Source organism: Corvus cornix, chromosome 1 (assembly GCF_000738735.6).
Source record: "Corvus cornix cornix isolate S_Up_H32 chromosome 1, ASM73873v5, whole genome shotgun sequence".
NCBI lineage: Eukaryota > Metazoa > Chordata > Aves > Passeriformes > Corvidae > Corvus > Corvus cornix.
The window spans coordinates 70,809,900-70,833,954 of NC_046332.1; positions in this window are offsets into that span (position 1 = coordinate 70,809,900).

Here is a 24,055-nt window from a genome sequence, read left to right on the forward strand (position 1 = left end):
TTTGTCTCTCTAGTTATACAATGTAGTTATACTCATCTGAATGCATGCAGATGTCTGCATCTCACCTAAACTCCCTTTACAAACAATAAATAGGCACTTCTAGGGCATGGCTTATCTTATTTTAAAGCAGACTCCCAAAATAGGTCAGATTAATTGTGCCTTAAAGTAAGACTCAGTTATGATGCCTCCCATGTTCGTTCTGTAAAAATACATAAATGTCTACTGATGATATATATATTTATATGCAACTGCTCTAATTTTAATGAGGAATTAAATTATACAGTGTATCTAATATAACCTTCTACCAGTGATCTCACAGGAAAGCAGGGAAATATTATTCCTTGGCAACATATAGTACTTATTACAAACCAGTAGGTTTCTAAACTTTTATCCTTTTTTCGTTGCACCCCATGTATGAGGTACCTGTCAGAAATGATTTAATATTATTTAAGATGAAGATAGAGCCATTAAAAAAGAACCAATTCTCAAAGCCAAAACAAAAAAAGAAAAGCAAACATAAAATACCCCAAAACAAAAAAATAAAAATTACTTCAGTTTCTCCTTTCAAATTTTTGTCTGCAGTCCTAAAATACTTGTAGCCAAATAATAGTATATGGTCTGTCTAACTAATGCACTGGTTTTGAGCTACCCCAATTCAGCTTTAGAAATTCAAAAGTTTATCAGAAATCGATATTTACATAGTCAGTGTTTCACACAGGGAAGTGGGTATCATTTAAGAAATGTGATATGCTTTTCTCTTGCCCACTGTGGCATTGGTATCTGACCTCACTTAGCAGTACACATACTATCCAGAATGTACTAAACAACACCATTTCTAGTTTTCTTTTATAGGTAGGATTTTCACAAAAGTTAAATAAAGTTGTTTTTCTAACCTTGATTAATAATTTTTATTTCACTTTGTTTGGATTGTAAAGTACATTAAAATCTTTATCTACAGTTTATCCATCAAAGGTCTTAAAAACTTTTTAAATAATGAGGCCTTTGTTCTTTCCTGGTAAAAGTATTCAGAGCTCCTTATTCTAAGTGCTTAAGTACTGAATTTTTCATCTGAATGTACAGACCAGTAAGAATACAAATGGAGTCAGGGAAAGTGTTCTTCATTGATTGTATTTCTGAGGAGAGTCCTGATCTGTATTTTTTTTAGTAAACTAATGCAATATTTCACTTATTGAGATTTTACCTGGTGCAGTGCTTTCCAAGCAAATATGCAAACAATGATAACATTTGATTGAAACTTTTGTCTCTAACAGACTGTCTCAGTTCAATAAGGAGTCATCCATGAGTTTACATTTCTTCATTTCAGTCTGACATTTGGAATAATAGACAGCTAAATTAGGTTCAACCAAAGCAGGTGTGGATAACTCCAGAGCACCATACTAATCATTCCAGACTTATTAGCATTGCTCTTAGGACACAAAAGACTACAGAAATTACTAGTAACAGAAGTGTTACTCCAGTAGCATTAAAAAAAACAAAGCAAAACAAAAAAAAAAAAAACAACAAACAAAAAAAAAACAACAAACCAAAAAACCAAAAAGCCAAAAAAACCTAGTAAAAGTTGTAATTCCTGGGGAAATTCTGAAGCAGGAATATATTACCTAGAAGGTCTCACATAGATCTCAAAGGCATTACACAAATAAGAAAAAAGGCTACCTGTGCTAAATGGATGTATGCAAAACTACAGATGGAGAATAGAGGGAATTTTAATTAATTCCCTATCTTACAAAATGTTTCAGAAATAACTTTTTTTTCTGCAAACATGGCTAAAATTAAAAAAAACCTCAAAAGGGTGTCTATATTTAAATTGCCCAAGATTTTTTCTTTATTTTTAATTTATCTTCATGCTATGCTTAATTAAGTGCAGTGGAAGTCCTTTAGCATTTATTAGATAATAACAATTATTATTTTACCTAATAATTTTATATGGATTTAGTAAAATATCTTGTTAATTATTCAAGATTACACAATCATCCTCTTACTGCTGGAAAATACATTGATTTCTATATTAAAAATATACAGAGACACTTTAATTTAGAGTGCCATCAAATATGCTGTGACAAGTTTGTCTGAGAGCCAATACCTGCCTTTTCATTCTCCACTGAATAATTATCTTCTTATCACATGGACTTTTCATCTGCTTTCATCATATACTTCAAACTCACAGAATTACTGATTTTTTTCATGTTATTCGCCACCGTGTCCTAACAGAGATTCAAATCATAGTAGTATACTTGTAGGCAGTGAAAAAGAAATAACAAAACTGTAAAGCACTCTATGTTGTTCTACGCTTTTTCTATTTCTTCTTGGACACTCATTGTTTGGAGTAATTAAAATATCTGCTAGTCTTCAGGCTGTGAATTGGAATTCATTCAAATAATTATGCATGCTTCCTGTTGTGCCTAAATTTAGCTGAGTACATAGAATAACTAATTTCTACATAGCTTTAGACCTACAAAACAAACTGACAAAAATTTTGCTTGAGTGGGTTTTTGTTGTTGTTTCACCAGGGTTTGGTGCGTTTTTTTGTTGTATCCCCCCAATGCTGGAAACAGACATTGAACATAAATTGGATAAATATGCCTTAAAAATTCCTGTACCTCTCTGTTTGCTATGGAAGAACCCCACCAGGGAAAAAAAATTCTGTTGTATATTTTCAAGAAGAACATTTAATTTCTTTGTCATCCTTCATTCTTATCAGTTACTTTGACTAAGTAGTGCTTTCACCTGAAACAATCCTGTCTTGAAGCTTTTTTTTCTAACAGAATTTATTAGTACTTCAACCCAGAGGTTTCAGATTCAAAAGTTTTGTGTTTTTCCAAGAAAAAAAAAATCCCTGGAAAATGCTATCATTTCCTTAGTGTACAGATACATGAAAGTTTGTATGTTCATTTTAATTTACAATCTATAATGAATTTTAGCTCAGAAAATGTAAGAATTAAGAAATGTACTGGCACTTAAAATGAACCACATTTTTTTGTTCCAATCTTATCCTCCAGTTTCATTCTTCCTCTGAACATCAAGAAGTTGCCACAAAGGGATCATTTACCACGATTTACCAGTCAATACAAAACATAATGTTTTAAATCTACTTGATTTCTGTTTAAAAGAAAAAACAAGGTAATAATTTTATTATATCTATGTGTGCTTGTTTCAGCTGGATTGCAGTTAATTTTCTTCCCAGCGGTTAGTATGGGGCTGTGTTTTGGATTTGTGCCAAACACAGGGTTGATAATGTAGACACGTTTTTGTTTTTGCTGAGCAGGGCTTACATAGAGCCAGGGGCTTTTCTGCTTTTCCTATTGCCATGCTGGCAAGGAAGTTGAGGGTTTCTTAGTTGATTAACTTCTTCATAGTTCATTCTCCTTAGTTCATTAATTTCTGTCGTAAGTCTCATTCGTTGTGACAGTTTGAAAAGCAATACCAACATTGTGCCTTAATTTTATATAGTGTACTCTTGGATGATGTCACCTCATACTCAGTAAATCCTCCCTAGTTATTCTCTGAAATGAATTATTTCAAAGATAGCTTTTAATTTCTTTCCTCCTATTTTATAAAGATGTAGAACCTTCATAGATTGTCTTCATAACTGAGGTGCCTTTACGTTTTGGTGGTGTATAATAAAGTGGAAGCATTTTGTTCTCATCAGTTAAAGCAACCTTTGCCATTTTATTTATCACTTGGCTTTTAAAACACTGACAGGTTACTAGACAACATTTATACAGCATGGATGGAAGCAATATATTTGTTCTCCTTAACTGAAATCCATTCACCTTGAAAGTATGAGCTCATGAAGGATAAATGACCCAGAAGATAAGATCATTCCTATTAAGAAATAAAGTAACTGGACTCACAAGGATTTAAATTAAAGTGAAAGCATGTTTATCATCTTAACTCATTCAAGCAAATCTAATTTAAAAAATCTAATTATCTGTCTCCTCTGCATACGTGTATGTGATTACACTGAGCCAATTTACGTTTACGGCTATTTATTTGGTAATATTTAATTATTATTTATTACTTATTGTACAAATATAGTGATCTACTTTTTGCTATTCAGGTGATGTTTATTGAAATTGAAATGTGTTATGTGCATAAATTTAAGCAGGATAATTTGGCCTCCAATTTTTTCCTAGTTGCTTGCTAACTCAGTACAGCAAGAAACACAGTACAAGAAACAAAGTACAGAAACAAGCAACAAAAAGAACAACTTTTCTTCTGCTGAGTTTCCACTTTCTAGGAAAGATGTGGGCAAATAATTTCTCCTCTCTATTACCTAGGAATTTTTAATGAATTTATCTTCACATGTCCCTTGAATCTTGGTATTTTCCCTTTTACTTCTCTCTATAAATTCACACTTTATTTATCTTCTGTCTTCACTCTTTTCTATGCATATCTTTTTTATTCAATTCTTCACTTTTCTTTTGGCTTATAATTTGTTCTTACCATTGCTCTTTTTTATTTATTTTTCTTCTTTTTATTTTCTTTTTTTTGTGTGTGTGTGTAAATGATCCAATCCTTACCCCTTCCTTAAAAAAATCTTTCCTTCATTCCATATACCCACCACAAATGGCTAAAATCCTGTCTTTTTCCAGTCCATTTTTCACCTCCTACATCCTCCATAAGTTGAGGAGTTATGTCCCTTCCCTCTACAGGTACTAATGAGGAAAAAAAAAAAAGAAAAAGAAAATGCAGGAGTATGGAAGCATAGCTTCTAAAATTTTTGACAATACAATGAAACTGATGAAGCATCATTGAGGCAAAAAAAATATACTGACATAGTGTACTGACTGTACAAGATGATGGTTCAGCAAAAAGAAATTACTTCAAAACCATCCCTTATTTCCCTAGCTCCCATCTTGATTTCACTCATCAAGATCTGCATTTGATAACTATTACCGCAGGCCTGGTTCCTACGGTATATCACCGTGTCCCACAGCTATAGGGAGGAGGAGGAGGACAAGATCCAGCAGGCAGGAATTGTGCAGCAAGATTGATTTATTTAATTATTTTACAAACTCTTTTATAGACTTTTTCTTCATAGTCTAATTGGACAAAGGACCAGCCACCCCTTGGGGGCGATTGGCCAAAATCCTAAAACATCCATTATCAAAATATTTTCTACTATACCATAAACAAGACTTTCCAAGGTTGCAGGTGGCTTGGTTGTTTACATTCCCTGCTACCTCTTCTGTGAGAGAGAAAAGTCTCTCACGGACTTAGAAAATAATAAGAAGATCCTCACTAACAGCATTTTTGTACCTACAATTCCCCCTTTTTGTTTTATAAGATAACAACCCTACTATTAATCCTAAATAGAAATATACATCAGTTATTAATTCTAAATATGTCCTTAAGGCTTTAACTATCTGACTCCATAACAAGAAATTCAAAATTCAGTCTCTGCTTGTGGAAGGACCATCCCAGTCTCTGCTTGTAGAAGGACCATCTGCCTGCTGGTTGACATCTTGGTCATCATCAGAAGAGTCATTAGGCTGATGATCTACATTCTGTTCGCCATTTGGATGGTTGGCGTTCTGGTCATCATTTGGAGGTTGCCTGTTCTGCCTCTGGTGCCGTAGGTCAGGGCGAACGCATTTTGAAGGTAGCCACCGTATCCCAGTATCTGTGGAAACGCAAGCATACCCACGACCCCAAACAATAAGCTCATGTGGGCCTTCCCACTGGTTAGTGAGGAAATTCCATACCCAGACTTTTGCCCGGGGCAGCTGTCTGTCGCCTGCAGACTGCAATGAGAGAAAATGATTCAGAATAACAGGATTATTTGAATTTTGTGGTACTGTAAGGTGATTAATTGTATACAAAGCTTTTGCTAGTCTGCTCTGTGGGGTTTCTCCATGCATTCCCCTTTTCTGTTTGTCCAAAACACGCTTCAAGGTACCATGAGCGCGTTCGACAATGGCTTGGCCAGTAGGAGAATGTGGGATACCAAAGGTATGGTCTACACCCCATAGGTGTAAGAACTGCCGCGTCTTCTCCGAGGCGTAGGCAGGACCATTATCGGTTTTCACAGAATCTGGCACACCCAGGACTGAGAAAGCCAATTTCCAATGGGCAATGACATCACGGCCCTTCTCCCCAGTGTGAGCAGTAGCCCACATAGCCGAGGAGAAAGTGTCAATAGACACGTGCACATATTTCAGCCGACCAAATTCTGGGATGTGAGTTACATCCGTTTGCCAAATCTGCAAGGCTTTTAGCCCTCTGGGGTTTACCCCCGCTGGCAAAGGCGCAGCGAGTCCGTGACAGTCAGCACAAGCGCTGACAATGTCGCGCGCCTTGGTTGGCGTTAAATGGAACTGCTTCTGCAGGGTATGTGCACTTTGATGGAAGAAACCGTTGCGATGCCTTGGCTTGTGTAATTTTTGTCAGGCTGAGGCCCTACCCACGCAGGGTGGGCCAGCATGTCAGCCCTGGCATTGCCTTCTGTTAGAAACCCTGGTAAAGTGGTGTGGCTTCGAATGTGCAGAATGTAATACGGATGCACTCGAGCCTGAATCGCAGACCACAAGGTTTGCAACAGCGAAAACAGAGCCGCATTGTTTCACCTCCTTCAGAAGTGAACAATCTAAGCGTTGGGTTATATCTGCTACATAAGCAGGGTCAGTAACCAAATTCAAAGGTTCCTGTGAGAATCGCTGAAAAGCCATGGTAACAGCCCTTAATTCAACTAACTGAGCAGAGTCTGACTTGGGTTGGTGTGTTAATCAACCACCACAAAGGCAGTGTAGGATACTGTGCGCCCTTGCACACAGTGACCCCTGCTAAAAATTTGTCCCAATCCGTACGCCCCAAGCTGCCAACACGTCCCGTCCCCAAAGGTTAAGGGAAGTGGTAGCAACATAAGGCTTAATTGTAGCTGTGTGCCCCTCTGAATCCTTCACCATCACAGGCTGTTTGCTTAAATAGCTCTGTGTGGATCCTCCTAATCCTGCGATGGCCGATCCCACTGGGGCTAAAGGCCATGAGGGAGGCCATGCAGAGAAGGAGATGATAGTTACATCAGCACCCGTATCAATCAAACCTCGAAGCTGAGTCCGGGGCGGACGGGCGTTCGGCAGGATCAGGGTACATGTCATCTGTGGCCTTTGGTCAGAGATGTCTGCAGTCCAGAAGGCCGGCGGAAGTCCCGTAGATCCACTGCCATTATCTTCGTGAGTTTGTTGCTCTATCCTGGGGACACAAGACTTAAAAGGCACTAATTTAGCAAGGCAGGTCTTTTCAGGAATAGTTACAGGGGGCGATTGGCCAAAATCCTAAAATATCCATTATCAAAATATTTTCTACTATACCATAAACAAGACTTTCCAAGGTTGCAGGTGGCTTGGTTGTTTACATTCCCTGCTACCTCTTCTGTGAGAGAGAAAAGTCTCTCACAGACTTAGAAAATAACAAGAAGATCCTCACTAACAGCATTTTTGTACCTACAGATAACCTCTTTTCTGTCATCATTTCATGAATGAACCAGGAGAATATTACTTCTGTAAATATTTTTTTTTCTTTTATAAACTGATTACTTTACAGGTGTAGATGCCATCATGGAGCTTGCCACCCTTCTTCCTTGATCAATCAAAGTATTCTTAATGAGCTACTAAAATTAGTGTTCTTTTCAATTAACATATTCATGTGAACCATGCAAGCAGACTGCACACCCTTGATAAACACAGCATAATGAAGAAGTCTGTTCAAAGCTCACAGTTACAGGGAGAAATATTTTCTTTGCAAATCACTGACCCAACAACTGTCAACATCAACCAGACTGTTTAACTATGATTGTGTAACTGAGAAATAATAAGAACCTGATTCTGGTCTGGCAGCACCTTTTAATAGATTCTGGTGCTGAAGAAGAGATCTGACAGGACTGCAAAGCTGATATCTAGAATTCTAGATGCAGTTTCAGGCATCTGAAGCTGGAACGACCAAGTAGCCATAATATTTTATGCTTTCAGTTCTACTCCGGAACCAAAAAAAGCTACAAAAGAATACTTTTCTTTCACGCCAGGTTTATGTCTGACCTCACTAAGTCCTTATGTGATCTCTCTAGGCCATGCTGCCTCTTTGCAAGGCAACAAAATATGCTGCAGCTTGTCTATAGTTTTCTATCAGATGCTTTTTAAATTTTTTTTTTCACTTTTTTTTCTGCCTTAAATATGCTTCATCCTCACAACACATTCCACTCTTCAACATCCCCATCATGTGAAAGTGATGTGAGTAAAACAGCATATGGATGTAACTCCATGGGCTAAGAGTAATCCTGCATCAGTTGTCCATCAAAAAGCTTATCTTCCACAGTGCATTTCTAAGGACTGAAAAGATTAGCATGGACCAGAGTGTGGTTATGGGACAGGATATATCGCTACTGCAAATGAAAGACAAATTTGACTGCATGTGCTTCAGTACAATGTGTGTGTTGCCATGCAGATGTGAATACTTTAAACAGAATGACCAAGCCTGGGCTGATTGAACAGTGAAGGTCCACACAGCTTACTATTTTCAGTCTTAAGTTCTAAATATAATTTTTCCTGTTACATGAAATTTCTCTCATTGTACGAATGGCACGTGAATTTCATTTATTTGATTCATCCCTGCCTGTAATCTTTATCCAGACCTTCCTTTTCTCTTATCTTTCATTCTGTGATTTAAGAGTTTTATTATTATGTCTATTACTCATTTAAAAATATTTTCTCCACTGAAGTCCCTAATTGCTCGTCTTTACGAGTCCTCCAATACAGAATTGAAGACTTTTATGTTCTTCCAGGTGGAAATAAGATATGATAGCATCAGTCTGACCTTATGACCCCATTTCTCATGCTCTTCCATTCATCTTAAAATCAGTGCAGATTTTAAAAAGACCTCCAAACTGCCCCTGATATTTTTGTAAACCAAATGTTCATGCATTCAACTCATTTTCCATCTGCCTATGGTACATATATATAATAAATAAATTTGATAGAAAATAAAAAAAGAGAAGAAATAGCACAGGAAACTGTTTCTTCATATATGTGTATATATACAGGCATAGGAAAGAAATACCTAGATGAAATTTATGAACAGCTAGGCAATTTTAATTTTTTTTTAACAATAAGTCATATTTTAACACCAGCCAGCTGCCAAGCAACAAGCAGCCTTTCACTCACTTCCTCACCAGTAGGATTGGAGACAGAATTGGAAAGGTAAAAGCTAGAAAACTTGTTCAACTGGAAAAATAAAAGCTGCACACACAAGAAAGGCAAACCAAGGAATTCATTCCCTGCTACCCATGGATGGGAATGTAACAATTGGGAAGACAAACATTTCCCAAACGTTCCTCCATCACTCCAAACATTCCCCGCTTCTTACATCTTCCCCCCATGCTTTATATACTGAGCATGATGCTATATGGTATAAAACATCCCTTTAATTATTTTGGGTCACCTGTTCCCACTGTGTCTTCTCCCAACTTTCCCTGCACCCACAGCCTCCCTTCTGGAGTGTCAATATGAGAAGCAGAAAAGGCCTCAGCTCTGTGTAAGCTGTGCTCAGCAATAGCAGAAGTATCTTTATATTATCAGACTGTTTTCAGTGAAAAAACAAAACACAGCTCCATACCAGCCCCTGTGATGAAAATTAACTCTTCTGCCCCAGCCAAACCCAGCACACAGTTCAGTAAGGATTTCAAATAGCCATATAACTTCATGTAAATGGGTTTCAACCCTCTATTATTAGTGTTACAGCACAGTGAGACAGGCATTGAAAGGGTGAATTAATGAGACATCAGATGAAACTGTGAGGGAACAATCTCACAGAAAACAAAGGGAGTATTTTTACCCATTAGGCAATTAAAAGAGTGACACTTGCAGCCATAGAACACTTCTGATGCTGAAGGTTTACAAGGACTCTGAGGATCTACAAAGATTGAAGACTGATAGATGCAATCTACAAGGACTCTTATTAGTAACTAAAGCCATAATAATCTACCTCAGCAAATTTACAAACTGCAAATGTTGGGAGGGCAGTAGGCTGAGTTCTTTAAACAAAGATTATCTATGATACAGTCTATGTGTTTAATCATATTCACAATATAGATAATAGGAAAGGTGATTAGACCTGACACCACATGGCTACAGTCATAAAAACTAGCAAAACTTCTATCTCCTCTATAAAGTAGATATATAGAGAGTTTAACCCAAGAATATGGATTTAGTGAAAAATGATGGGAAATAATTTTAAAACTCATAAACAAGAACGGTGGAAGGATGGAATGCAACATTTCCTAGGTGAGACATTATTTCACATCAATAAATTTATATCAGATTCATGAACATTTTGTGGTAGAATACTTGTAGTGTAGTTAACTAACCCTATCTACTCAGTTTCCTATTTCTTTTTTTCTTTAAGGGAAAAACTATCTATTATTTCCCACTCTTATAGTTTATAAGTTCTGCAGAAGAGCAGGATTTAATTGTCACTGTTTCTTAAAATAGCCGATCGTCGTCTTATTTAGTATCTCATTTGTCAGTTTTTTAAATAACACATCTAATCACTGTCATAATAGAACCTCATTCTTGCAGGATCTGTGTTTCTGCTTTGAGAAGACAGTAGGTCAAGAATTAGACTTAAACTTTAATTCAGGGAGTAAACTTTAGGAATAACCAGAAAGTTAGCAGGATACAACTTTCATACACATCAGACATCCAGATCTTCAGTTTATTCAACTAAATTCTGAGTGTTACATTTTAGCCTCAGTTGAAGTACAATTTATTAAGAGATGGATAAACACAGTAGAAAATAAAGCTAACAATGTAAACCTTGAAACAACCATTATGTTGCAGTGAAATATCTTGACAGGTGCTATTAATAATTTATAGAGGATAGCATAATAATATTCATTCAGTATTAAAGTCAGTATAAAATCCTTCATCAGTGGTAAAAGAACAAGAAAAGTATTATTTTACCTACACAGTACAAAAAAAGCTCTAGGGAACTTCAAAATTTTGTTAATAAATTTTTAAAACAATTTTTAAATGTGGAGTTGAATAGATCTTGGCATCTTATGGGAAAAGAGAACTCACAAGGCATGAAAACTGTGGAAAAAGTCATGCATACTCCAGAAAATAAGCTTGAAAGAGGCAATATTTATGATCTCAAATAACACAAATGCCATTTTTGATTTAAGGTAATGCGTCCTTTACATAGTCAAAAACTGAAAAATATGTTTTGGGTTTTCAAGCAAATACCTCAGGGTTTTCAGATAAAACTCAGTAGAGTTCTTATCCACCATATGATGAAGTAACGCTGAATACATCCACCATGGATTATAGAAAGCTGCAAAAATAAGGACTTAGGGAAGTATCAATCAAAGCACTCCTGGACAATTCAGAGAGGCGCTGATTATTATTTTCACTTTCACATAGCTACAAACATGAATAACAGAATGGTAGAGTAGTGTTCAGGAACACAGTCTCTAAATGAAATAACTGTCACAGTTCATGCCTGTGCACCCACTATCATCTTTTCACATGATGAAGAGAACAACAGAGCCATAAAATATTTTCAGAATGAAAATTCACAAATTAATGGTGCTGCAGTATCATCTGGTTTATATATGTCTTTCCTGGCTTCAAAACATGCATATTTTTGTTGTCATGTTTAAAAAGAAGATGTATGTTATTTGTGAAACAAATTTGTTTTGGAAACAAGTAGAACACATTTAAAAGCAACACTGCATGGGTATTTTATAAAGAAAGCAGGATGTTAAAATGAAAATCAGTATAATAAAGACCCTATTATCTAATTATGGTGAAAAACATGAGGAAAGTTAAGAATATATAAATTTCTACAGTTGTCTTGACTTCAAAGTACTTGTGTGATAAAAAGATCTAATCTAATTGTATATTTTTTGCAAATGCAATGTAAACTCCATCCTCCAAATATATATACATATTATTCACTTTCCTGGAAAGCATCTTTTCCAACATCATCAGTGGAAGATTTCTTGTGAATTAGACTTAGAAAGTGGACATTTAAAATCAAACAATATAAAAATCATAATGAATGTGAACCAAATAAGCTAATAAGTTTATGTGCAGTGGGGGTGCTTTTTTTTTTTTTAATATGTTTTGTTAATTACTTGTTGACCCAAGTTATTACTACATTTTCATATTCAGCACTGAGGAATGTACAAGAAAATGAAGGAAAAATGGTGTATTTATGATTTTTTTTTCATGGAGGTTAAATCTCTGTGTAAAGATTAAAAACACAGAAAATGAGCATGGTAGTCGAAAGTAGCATAAGATAGGAGGAAAATAAGGAAACATATTAATCAGGTATTAAAAACAGTGTTTTATGCATGTAAATAGATATAGTGTAGCTTAAGAATAGGAAAATAGTTGAAGACATGTTTGAAGGCTGTATTTTTATCATTTTCCCTTCCAGCAAACCTTGAAAAAATTTTTACATTGAATAACATGTGGTAGGACATCCTAGAGAAAGGCAAAGTGAATAGACACATTTCCCTATTTCCACATCAGTGGACTACAGCAAAGAGAATTCATTTGAAATGCAAGTAGGTTAAAACTGGATTTTTTGTCCCCCTTTGTGACACAATGTTCCTGGCTGAAAATGAGAGGAAATACTTTGATTTTACTTGATGCAGTTACTGTGGAGGTAAAGCGATGAAGGACTTAATAGCACTAATAGCAGTGAATCTATACTGGGGCTTTTTGATCTGCAACCTGCAGAGGCTAAAATAGAAGTCTAATACACTGAGAATAATGGAGAATGTTGTTTACTCTCTTTCCTAGTCAAAGGTCCAGGGTGCCAGATTTAGAACAAATAAAAGGAAATACTCAGCTATTGAACTGTTTGCCAGAGGACATTTTGAGTGCTCTAAGTTTATATGTGTTCAAAAGAAGATTTGGACAGATTTTTGAAGAAAAATCCTTTGAGGTCTATTAAGGAGAAAGAAATCATTTATGAGTCAGGAAGACCTTGAGCCACAAATCGTTGTACACTGGGAGAATACAAGCATTTGGGAAAACACCACTACACATGTCCTTATACTCTTTCCTAAGAATCTGCATTGTTCCAGTCAGAAACTGCACACTGAATGATAAGAATTTCAGTACTAAATTTCTGTGTTATTTTTCGTTATATTCTCAAAGATGCCATTAGCAAATAGGAACCTAATATATGTGCGTAGTCTTGAAAAAGAACTAAGTGAAGAGCTCTATAAAGAAAAAATATGGAAAACAGCCGTACAATAGTAAAAAATGCATTATTTTAACATTAATTCAAGTCACATCTTCAGTAAAGGTCTCTCTGAATCATCTTGTAACTGCTGCAAATGTACTCTGAGTTCAGGACGTCCAAGGGTTTCTCTTCTTTTCCGCCTCCCAAAAAGGAAAGTTTTTCTGTTTTGAAGTCAGTTGTAGGTTGTAAAATTGTTTAAATATATAATCATATATTTATGTATTTGAAATATAAATGTTGAAACTGAAATATCAACATAAGTATAGTTGACAGCCTCAGCCTCAACTTCACTTCTCTATTTTTTTTTTTTTCTTTTAGAATTCTTAGGCAAAATGAAAAGATACACTGCCATAATCAATTTCATGATGTTGCTGCTACTCATGGTCAATTTATTTTATGATAATGTGATGAGGAAGACATAATTTTATATATTTAGTTGCTGATCTTGGAAATGTTACAACGGCAATTTGTAATCTTATGACAAAACTAATTTTTGTTATTGTTATCATATCTTTGTTTTCCAACTCATCTGAGAGAAAGAATAGTTCTCCATGGACTAGTAAATTTCACATGCCAGGATTTTAATAAAAAACATGTCTGAGTTCAGAATAGAAATGACTCATTAGCATGAAATAGTTTAACAAGTGTAAAAATACAGTTGCTGAAGTCTTTTTATGGATCCTTGAACTCATGATCACAAATGGATCATTGACAGAGATAATTTTAAACTTGCCCTGAGATCTCAGAGCATGCATGATTTTGCTTGGTTGTGACTGTGCTGTTATTTCCAGTGACAATAGAAATAAGGGCTTGTTAAGCCATGATCTTATTGTAAGACTCACAGTCAGTGTTAAATTCAGACCCTGTATTCTGTAGCTATGACAATCCCTTAGAAGCATGAAAATGCTGCAGTACTGAAAACCTAGACGTTGAACTTTTATGGAGATTACTACAGGAAAAATGAATTAAAACAATTTCATAGAGATACCTACCTTTTTTTAAACTATACTATTATTATACTTTATTAATCTAATAATAAAACCATATACTTAAGTTTGTGAGGAATAAAACCACATAAAGTCAGCAAAAACAATTTTAAGTTCATGCGGTATATTTAAAACAAAAAAGTACTGAAGCTTCACTTTTCCCAGGTAGTTACTTGTCTAATATTTTGTACTCCTGAATTCCTTTCTTTAGACCAATTGGGTCAATATCTGCTTCCGGATCCAAAGAGATCATCAGTACAACTCTTTTTTTTTTTTAATGAATATGCAAAAGTCACATATGCAATAGTCTAGATCCCAATTCATTAGTTTAACCTACAATTTATTGTCAGCCAATCTGCAAGCAAAAATTCTCCTGCTTCTTATAGACAGGTGGATCCCATCTCTCCCCAGAAGTCTGTATTGGTCAAAGAACTTATGACTGTGGAAACAAAAGCCCTAGTGACACTACCAGCCAAAAAGTCAGGTATTGATCCGCATGATGCGCTGACTTCTGTCTTCTGAGATAAGGGTGATACACCCTTATCTCTGACTAACAACAGAGAGGATTCAAAAATGTTTGAAGGAATTTTTACCTCTTCAGTTAATTTTTTTTTTTTTGATCTTTTATGAAACCACATTTCACAATCTCAAAATTGACCTTTTTTTAGCTTTACTCAAGAAAAGATAAATTCACTAAAATCATAATGCAGTTGTGGAGCCATGGTCAAGACTAACTTTACCCAGCAGCTATTTAATGTGCTTAGCATCTGAATCTTGTGTGATGAAAATCAGTAAGTGTTCATGAATACAGATACAGGTATAATTTACAACAAGCAAGAATATACGCCCACAAGCCTCTTCTTTGAGGAAAAAAGGTAGCCCTGCAGCCATTTCACTAATGAGCCTAATTCTTCATACCCAATTATTTCATTTTACTGAAGTTCAATGAAAGTAATGGTTGGACCAGCATAGTTACTGTACCTTTTCCTTAATGAATAGAGCCTAAAGTGCTATAGTTAAGACCTTCGTTAATTAAACATTAATCTTTTTGTTTACTGTATGTGTAACTTAATTACAGAACCAGTTTTAGAATAATTTATCATTTATGGATTATGAAATAAAAATAAATCTGTTTAATCATAATTTAATCAAACAAGCAATTCATCAATTAATTCAGCATATCACACCTACTCCACAGCTCTCTAAATAAGACTTTAAAATTTTCAGTTCAGAGTAAAATAATGCCTTCACTGATATCTTGGAGTCAAACTTCAATTTCTATCTCTATGTTTTGAAGAACTGATTGTATTTCACAGTTAAGATGAAAAAGCTTTCCAGATATCATTATGATGCTATTTTCTTCCTAAAGAAATTAGCCAGAGGTGAAAAATTCATTTTATGTTTGTATTTGTTTTAATTTTAATTTCTCATTAGCACCTTCAACTAAACAATCATCTCTTTCTGTAGCTAATGTTTGAGCTGATTTCTTCTTCATGAAAAAAACATATCCCAAGAAGTCCAAAAAAAAGTTCTAAAATTCCAACTGGCAACAGTTATTCATATTCTACAAAACTATAAGCCCACCTTTTTGATTCCTGCTTAACATTGTTATATCTCTTAGAAGGAAGGTTTTGTCACATTTCGCAGCCTCCTGATTTACATTCTGCTGGTTGAAGTGATATGTTTCAAATGAACAAAAAATTTTAAAAAGCAAATTAAAAAACTATTTAGACAATGGTCAGAAGAAAAATTTTATGGTGCATGAATTAAGTTCTTCCTGGGACACAAGTTATTCTAAAAGAGCCCCACTATCCATTTTCGTATGCACATCAATATATGCTATCAAGATTTATGAAGTGTTTCTTGTTTTCATCATTAAGTTATGAGAACAAAGTATAACCCCATTTTCATATAGTTGTATTATTACTAAACACATACTATTAACACATTCATCAATAAATAATTTAATTTCTAAAGCAAAATAATTTTCATTGCTTTCTTTTGTTCCATTCAGTCACCCTAGTATGCATTTCACAAATGTGTTATTTACAGGTGCTGTAACAAAGGCTGAGGCAATAACAAAACTTGAAGTAATAAAGTTTAATTGATATACTGCTTTGCTCATGGGAGTTGAAAAACCATTTTTTCAAAGTCCATTTGCCTTAAATCTTTCAGTTTCACTAAGCTGAAAGAACTTGTTTATCTTTTTCTGGATAAAGGAAATGAGTGGTAGATCATTTTTTGTGTGTGTGTAAATAAAGAGAAGGGGCAAATTAACAGGCAACTCTAATACAAGTTCAAATAGATTAGAAATGCCCTCAGCTGGCATTTTCTGTTAAAAATTTGGTGAGATACTGAAAACTTAACTGCTAACTAGCTTTCTATTTCTGCAGAACTGTTATTTTCAGACCTTAATTGGAAGTACTGACTAAATAAGGTAAACATTAATCTGCATTTCATATAGAAAATAAACTGCCCTGTATCAAAACTTCCTGGGAGAAAAGAAAATAAGATAATATGGATAAACATTTTCCTTCATGAATAATTCAAAGAAGGCCAAATTCAGACCTTAAGTAAACATTGATTTAAGTGGCTACACTTCCTTAACATCAACATGAAATATGCCCCATGTGCCCCTTGCAAAAACTGCAATTAACATAAAGATAGAACTAAATTTAAAAGAACGTATAAGTCTACATTATTTGTCACTAAAAGATTAATAGATACTATAGCCTACTTAACAATATTTGGGGTTCTACTGAGCTTTAATGACCTAATGTTTTCCATGCTACAGATCCATCATTGAAAAACCATGGATCTTAGCTCTGCAGCCAGATAGCCTGTTCAATAGAAAGGTCAAACTTATGCAAGCTATTGTTTAATAGCTTGGGTTTAATCCAGATGGCAACCAAGCACCACAAGTCATCTTTCCTTTGCAAGATAGGTCAGGGGTGCAAAAATACATTGAAGAACATTTTTTGTAACGAGCCTTCCATAAAGTCCGCTGCTGTGACTTTGTTCTTTCCTTTCAGTGCAGAGGCTGATTGGATATTTTTCCTTCTTAGAATGCTTACAGGTTCCAAATAAGCACCTAGGTAGGCATTTCTACATGTACCTTACAGGATTTAAAGCAAGGGAGAAAACACACAAGTTAAAGTTGTTTTCTATCATACCAACAACAAACCCACAAAATTCAAAATTCAAGAAACAACGTGTTCAAAAGTCAAGTATTAAGAAACTTGCTTAGGATTGAGAAATATCCCCATATTTAGCATTTCTACCTGTGTGTCTTTCCAGTTTCTATATCCTCTGCTACCTAATAGCTGACTCAATTATTTAATCAAACAGCAATCATTTAGTTTTTGAATCCATCTGGTACAGATCACTATTATTGAGGAACTGTAATGCTGTAGTTTTATTAGTAGAGCCAGTATTACTAACAGAGACTGCATCATCGCTTATACACATTAGCCCCTTCTTGTTTCCAGAATTACCTGCAAACACTCTGTCAATGGGCAAGAGTCAATGGGCTCTATGATTACAAAAGCTTCTAGCCAGTTTTTGGGAGGAGTGCTTTCCCTTACTGTGGCCTCTCCTTCCCCATAGCTTTTAGACAGCTGTCATCTTGTTTGCCTCAGCACATGATCAACCACATAAAAACACTGATATTAAAGGACTGATATGCTCCTTGTGGTATCTATTTCCCCCTTTCCATTACAGTGAAGTGTTGTATTTGTTCCTTAATTCTGTTGTAAGCACTCTTCAGCAGAGATGACGTCTTACTTTGCCAAATACGTTGGCTCTAATCTTGCTTAGTACCTTATATGGTGACACAACTACTGTTACAATAAGACAGAGTGATGGGGTCTGACATGCTTCTTGACACTGGCAGATACTCTGTTTGATGTGGTAATTTTCCAGTGGCATTTTCACAAGGGTTTCTTGTGATAGCTAGACACATCAAAGATGATAGCATTAGGAGATAATATTTTAACTAAAAGATAAAGAAGCCATCCAGATATCAGTGGAAAGTGTAGCTATGTTCCAACAGAAACATAAAGAATGAATTCTTGGTAAGTTTTCAGATTGGTAGAATTAATCTCACATATCCAATGTGTTCAAAACTCTCCATAATTTGTATCATTTTGTATTGATAGAGATTCATCGTGTTTCTGAAGTACTTCTGCAGCTTCTCATAAATATTAAAACATCATTTAGATTCCAGTGCTCTGGAAATTTCATCCTGGCAACTCAGGAGTGTTACGAACCAGTTTAAACACGGAAGAACAAAGGCAACTAAGCCTCTGTGAATAAGAGACTGGACCCAGAAATGTTCAAAATATACCTAAAAAACATGATTAAAGGCAAAATAGGTTAGATGTTGATGCCAAAATACAAGAAAGAAAGAAAGAAAGAAAGAAAGAAAAAAAAAGAAAGAAAGAAAGAAAGAAAAAAAAAGAAAGAAAGAAATAGAAAAAGAGTTGAAAAGAGTTGTGCATGGAACACTAGGTTTTAAAATGCCAGTCTGTATTTTTCAACATGTTGGGCTTTTTTTTTTTTAAAGATGCCCAGAGAAAACTTACAAGGAACCATGACTCCCAGCAGAGTACCCAAGTCAACACACTGTTACGTAGGTAGAAGTCCCTCTTCTGTAACTTAAAGGAAAATGTTTGTCTTCAAGAGAAATGCACCTGTGTGCTCTGGATCCCAAAACAAGGTCATGCACAGTTATTCAAACATATGTATTGAATACAGAGACATCTTTTTGCTCCAGTCTAGTAATGATACACCATTGCTCTGAACATAAGCTATCAGGAGGTATCTCACCCTTCCATGGATCTGGAAACTATACTTTGCTATAATGTGGCTGAAGCCAAGTACTGAATGTTCCGCCAAATGCTTTGGATCTCATTCAGATTTTAATTGCAGGCAACAAATGAAATACCACTTGTAATAAATTATGCTTGTTTCTTTTTGGAGGTACACCTCAAGCCTATATGATTCAGGCAACATTTATATCTCTAATTGCATCAAAGTCTGCTTAAAATCTTTCGATTTGTTAAGTTTTACTTATTCTATTGCATGGAAGAGGTAATTTTTGCCAATGAAATTAGCAGCTAGATGTACACTTCAGAATAATAATAATAAAAAAAACCACTTATAAATTATAATTTCTGTGGCTTGAAAATTAATTTATAAAATGAGAGAAATTTTAAAAATCATTGGTTATCTCAAAGAAATTTATTTTCTCTGAATTATAAAAATCTTCCAATTGCAGAAAACATATTCTGAAAAGTCTAACATTCATTTTTCTGCACACTTAAAAAATTAGATGTGCCATTGGATTACATTTTGTTAGGTATAAAAATAGGGACAGTGTAAGTGAAATTAATTTTAGCCATGCAAAAAATATAGATAGGTATTTTTCCAAAATTAATTAAGTAAAGTTTCTAATAGATAATGATTTTACAGCATTATTTTCAGTTGCTTTGGAAGCTACAAAAGATTCTGAATTTCAAATAACTTCCAACTTAAAACCCTACAGAGAAACTGGACAACCATGTAGCCCAAGCATTAGAACAGGACTGAAGTCTCTTTTCTTACTGAAATCAAACAGAAGTTTTGATGCTGATTTTATTGGATTAATTGCTTCATGTATGATAGGTTAAACCTCCAGAGATCCGGGCAAATATTGAGAAACAGATTGGGCTTTGCTGTCTGATGATAAACTTTGTAGGTAAGAAGATCATATGGGCTGTGTTTTCTATCTCTTAATGAGAGACAAATAATCTGCTGAAGTTCACGCTTCATTAAAAGACTTACCAACTGCATCTTGGAGTCAAGTCTTAAATGGGAACAACTGGGTCATTTTGCAGTATTTGCAAGAAAGTCATTCAGAGAAGTTCTCCTTATGGGTCTTTCCTCTTATATTCCTCTGTAAAAGCAGCCCAAGATTCAAAAGAATAACAGAAATTGAAATAATGCTGCTTTTAATATTGCTGAAAAGAATTCAGAAAATTTACAAGCAAACATCATTTTGTTGTTCTTTCTGCCCTACAAAATACCTTCCTTCTGTCTGCAAAGTTTGGAAGACAAGTATTGACTTTCAAAATATAATTTACTCCTGTGTCAGTAGCTGCAGAGGCATGGAGGGCCTGAGAATTTCAGAAAAGGTCATAGTTGTGTCTCTTGGGGTTAGGATGATTTAAATGACAATTTCCAGTATAACTAATTTCTTTCTCTTGAGAAGGTCTTGGGGGTGCTGGTGGATGCAAGGCTGGACATGACCCAGCACTGTGCATTTGCAGGCCAGAAAGCCAAATGTGTTCTGGGCTGCATCCAAAGCAGCCCGGCCAGCAGGGCCAGGGAGGGGATTCTGAGATCCCACCTGCAGTGCTGCATCCAGCTCTGGGGTCCTGAGCACAAGAACATGGATTGTTGGAGCGAGTCCAGAGGAGGCCATCAAGTTGATCACAGTCCTGGAGCACCTCTCCTATGAGGAAAGGCTAAGAAAATTGGAGTTGTGGTTTTTCAGCCTGGAGAAGAGAAGGCTCCGGGGTGACTTCATTGAAGCCTTTCAGCATCTGAAAGGGGCCTATAAGAAGGCTGGAGTGAGACTTTTTACAGGGGTATGTAGTGATATGGCAAGGGGCAATGACTTTAAACTGAGAGTAGGTTTAGATTAGATATTAGGAAGAAATTCTTTACTGTAAAGTAGGCGAGGCAGTGGAACAATGAAGCTGTGGGTGCCCCATGCCTGAAGTGTTCAAGGCTGGGTTGGATGGGGCCATGAACAACCTGGTCTAGTGGAAAGTGTCCCTGCCCATGGTGAGGGGATTTAATACTAGATGATCTTTAAGATCCCTTCCAACCCAAATCATTCTTTGATTCTATGATTCTATGACTCCACGATTCTATTTTTTAAAGTTCATTGTCAAAAAGTTACAACTGTTTTGAAAAAACAAGTCAGAGCTGCACACAATTCCTTGCTCTCCTACATTCCAGTGAGTATTTTACGCCCTTTCAGTAAGAAACAAATATATGTTGTTTTTTCTTACCAGTGATAAGCAGACATTTGATGTACATGTGTAGCACAGAGATGAAATTTACTTTTTTTTCCTCTATCCAGTAATTCCATAATCTTTAGTGTGTGATCATTATCCAGGCACCCTGGGCAGAACAGGACTGCTTAATTTACCTTGAATGCAGATGACTGTCTAATTTAGCATTGCATAGCTAAGAGCAAGTTCTAACCAGCATTAAAATTGCCTGTTGCTTTCTTTTAAAAGCCACAGGTAAAAACTATGAATAATAAATGGGGAAAAGTAAACTGTCTTCATCGAAATTTTTTTAAGAGTTCTGTTTCAGATATACATTTCAATAATACTGGTTTCCCTTTTGCATTGTCCATTGTTAATAACTTCTTGGGGACAATGATTAAACAGCCACAACACTGCTGCAATTTGTCGTTCTTTGAGTTGCCAATTGCTTAAAAGGAAGTTAATCTTATACATTTCTAAGAATTAACTCTGGAGCAGAATGTTCTTTCATTTGAAGAAAAAAACCCCACTTTTTTTACCCCTAATTAATTTGTCACTTAATACTGAAGCAATTAGTCCACATTGGTACCAACTGACATTGGTTTTGGTAGCATTTATTCCTTTTTTTGGAATATGCTTTAACAGACATTTGTTATTTCAGGCATTTATTGTACCGCTTTTAACATTTCTCTATGAGTCTCAATTTTGATCCAGATTAGGGCCCAGTGGGGTAGATTGGAGTCCTGAAGAGGTAATGTACAATTAGATTGACAGAGGGAGCCCTATAAATTGTCTTGTATGAAAAGGGCAGGAAAGGGCATTGTGTCCCACTGAACTTTTGTCACTTGGTATAAGTCATTAAATACTAATTAGGATGAGGACATTAAGAGTGATACACTGTGACTCTTGTAATTCAGAGAGTAAGAGATTTCTTACTTTAAATTAAGAAATCCAGAGCACATTCCAGTTCTGCTTTGTAGCAGTATATTCCAGTTAGTGGCAAGTCCAATTATTTTAGATAATCATATCTCAGCAGAAAATTCTGCAGTAGACTTTTACATGTGTGTACACATATAACACAAAGTTCTAAGATAAAAGTACTGTACAAAACAAGAACAGTACAGTTTATTTATATAGGGGTAATTCTGGAGAAGACAAGACTATTAATTGTGATACACTGGAAAACAGAAAAAGAAGGCCACACATTTCAATAACTAATTATTCACAGTAATTTTAGAGATAAAATTTTTCTTATCAACATCTGAGAGTATCTTGTAAAATAAGACATGCCCATGAGTCTCAAGAAGCACAGAGAGTTTGTGCTGGTTTGGGGTAGACCTCAGTTGTTCGTTCTCTATTAATGGTCCTGACGAAGAACTGAGTATTTTGGTATCTGTTGTGTTACTCGAATACAGTTCCACACTTTTCAGTGTACAGACTAAGATTTATTATTCTGATATTGTTATGGAATTTCAGGAATTATTGTCATTTCACTGAAAAATTTCATTACATTGTTTTGACTCAAAGCAAACAGCTGTGATGCAATAGAAATTAAATCACTTGAGACCTGCATATCTTTACAAAGTACTTACTGTTTTTTGATTTATTTTTTCCTAAAATCAGATAGCATTTGTTAAATTATTTAGTTCATTCAGGAGTTTGGTACACAATTCTGCAACTGTCTCCCTATCTGCCTTGTGGATAACTGCTCTATCACAGGTTTTCTCCGTAACTCAGATGAGGTCAGTTTTGTAACTTCTCTTGCCTTGTAAAAAGTGGACATGACTTTTTTTTATAAAGACCTGTCAATTCATAGACTTGTTCCAGATTAGCTGAAATAGCATTTTTAAAATTTCTGCACTAAGGACCCAGTTATGACTGTATTTTTCATCTATAGTTTTTTACATCCACTTTACATAACTTGAGAAAAAAAGCAAAAGCCAAAAAAATTGTCTATTACTCAAAAGAATGAGTAGCCCATGAGAGTCATTAATGGTTGAAAAATTCCTTTTCCTGAAATTTATCCATATACCTTCTTAATTCCATACACTAAAAATCTATCAATTATTTGACATTTCCATCAACAATATTTACAGTTCTTTCTCTGAAATTTGTCTGTGTTACCTTTGGTCTCAGCACACCCTCCAACATTTTTTCCCTACAGAACTATATATATTAGAGCAAAGAAGGGAAATATAGAACAATACACAAAAGCCTCTCAAATTATGTGTGCTATGAAATACAGTGGTTGCCCATTGCAAGAGGAGTAGGAAAATGGGACAACAAAAATTCTTTTATTACTGACTGCACTTCAATCAATCTTCCCCTTACCAGAGCTTTGCTATTTCACATTTGGGGAATTTGTGTTCATGCACTTGTGTGAGCTTAGTAAATGGTGTTGGGGTGAGTAATTCACAATTTACTTTAGGATAACTTGAGAGAAAAGGGGGAGGCAAACTGCTGCTCAAGTGACTGAACTATTGAGGTTTTTTTATTTTTTATTATGTATGTTAAGCTCTGAAACGTCTGGAAGGTGCACAGGGAGGCAGCTGAGCACCTCATTATGTAGATGTACAAATCTCCCATAGTACAAATAATAGATGCCTCTCAAGCATGAAGAAAAACAGCAGAAAGGAACAACTGTTAAAAGGCTTAAACAAGATGAAAACTATGTACCACATGTGCAAATATTCAAAGTTGAGGCTATGGCTGGTATGACAACAGAGTGGGAGAAAAAAAGTACGTATATTTCTCTGTTCA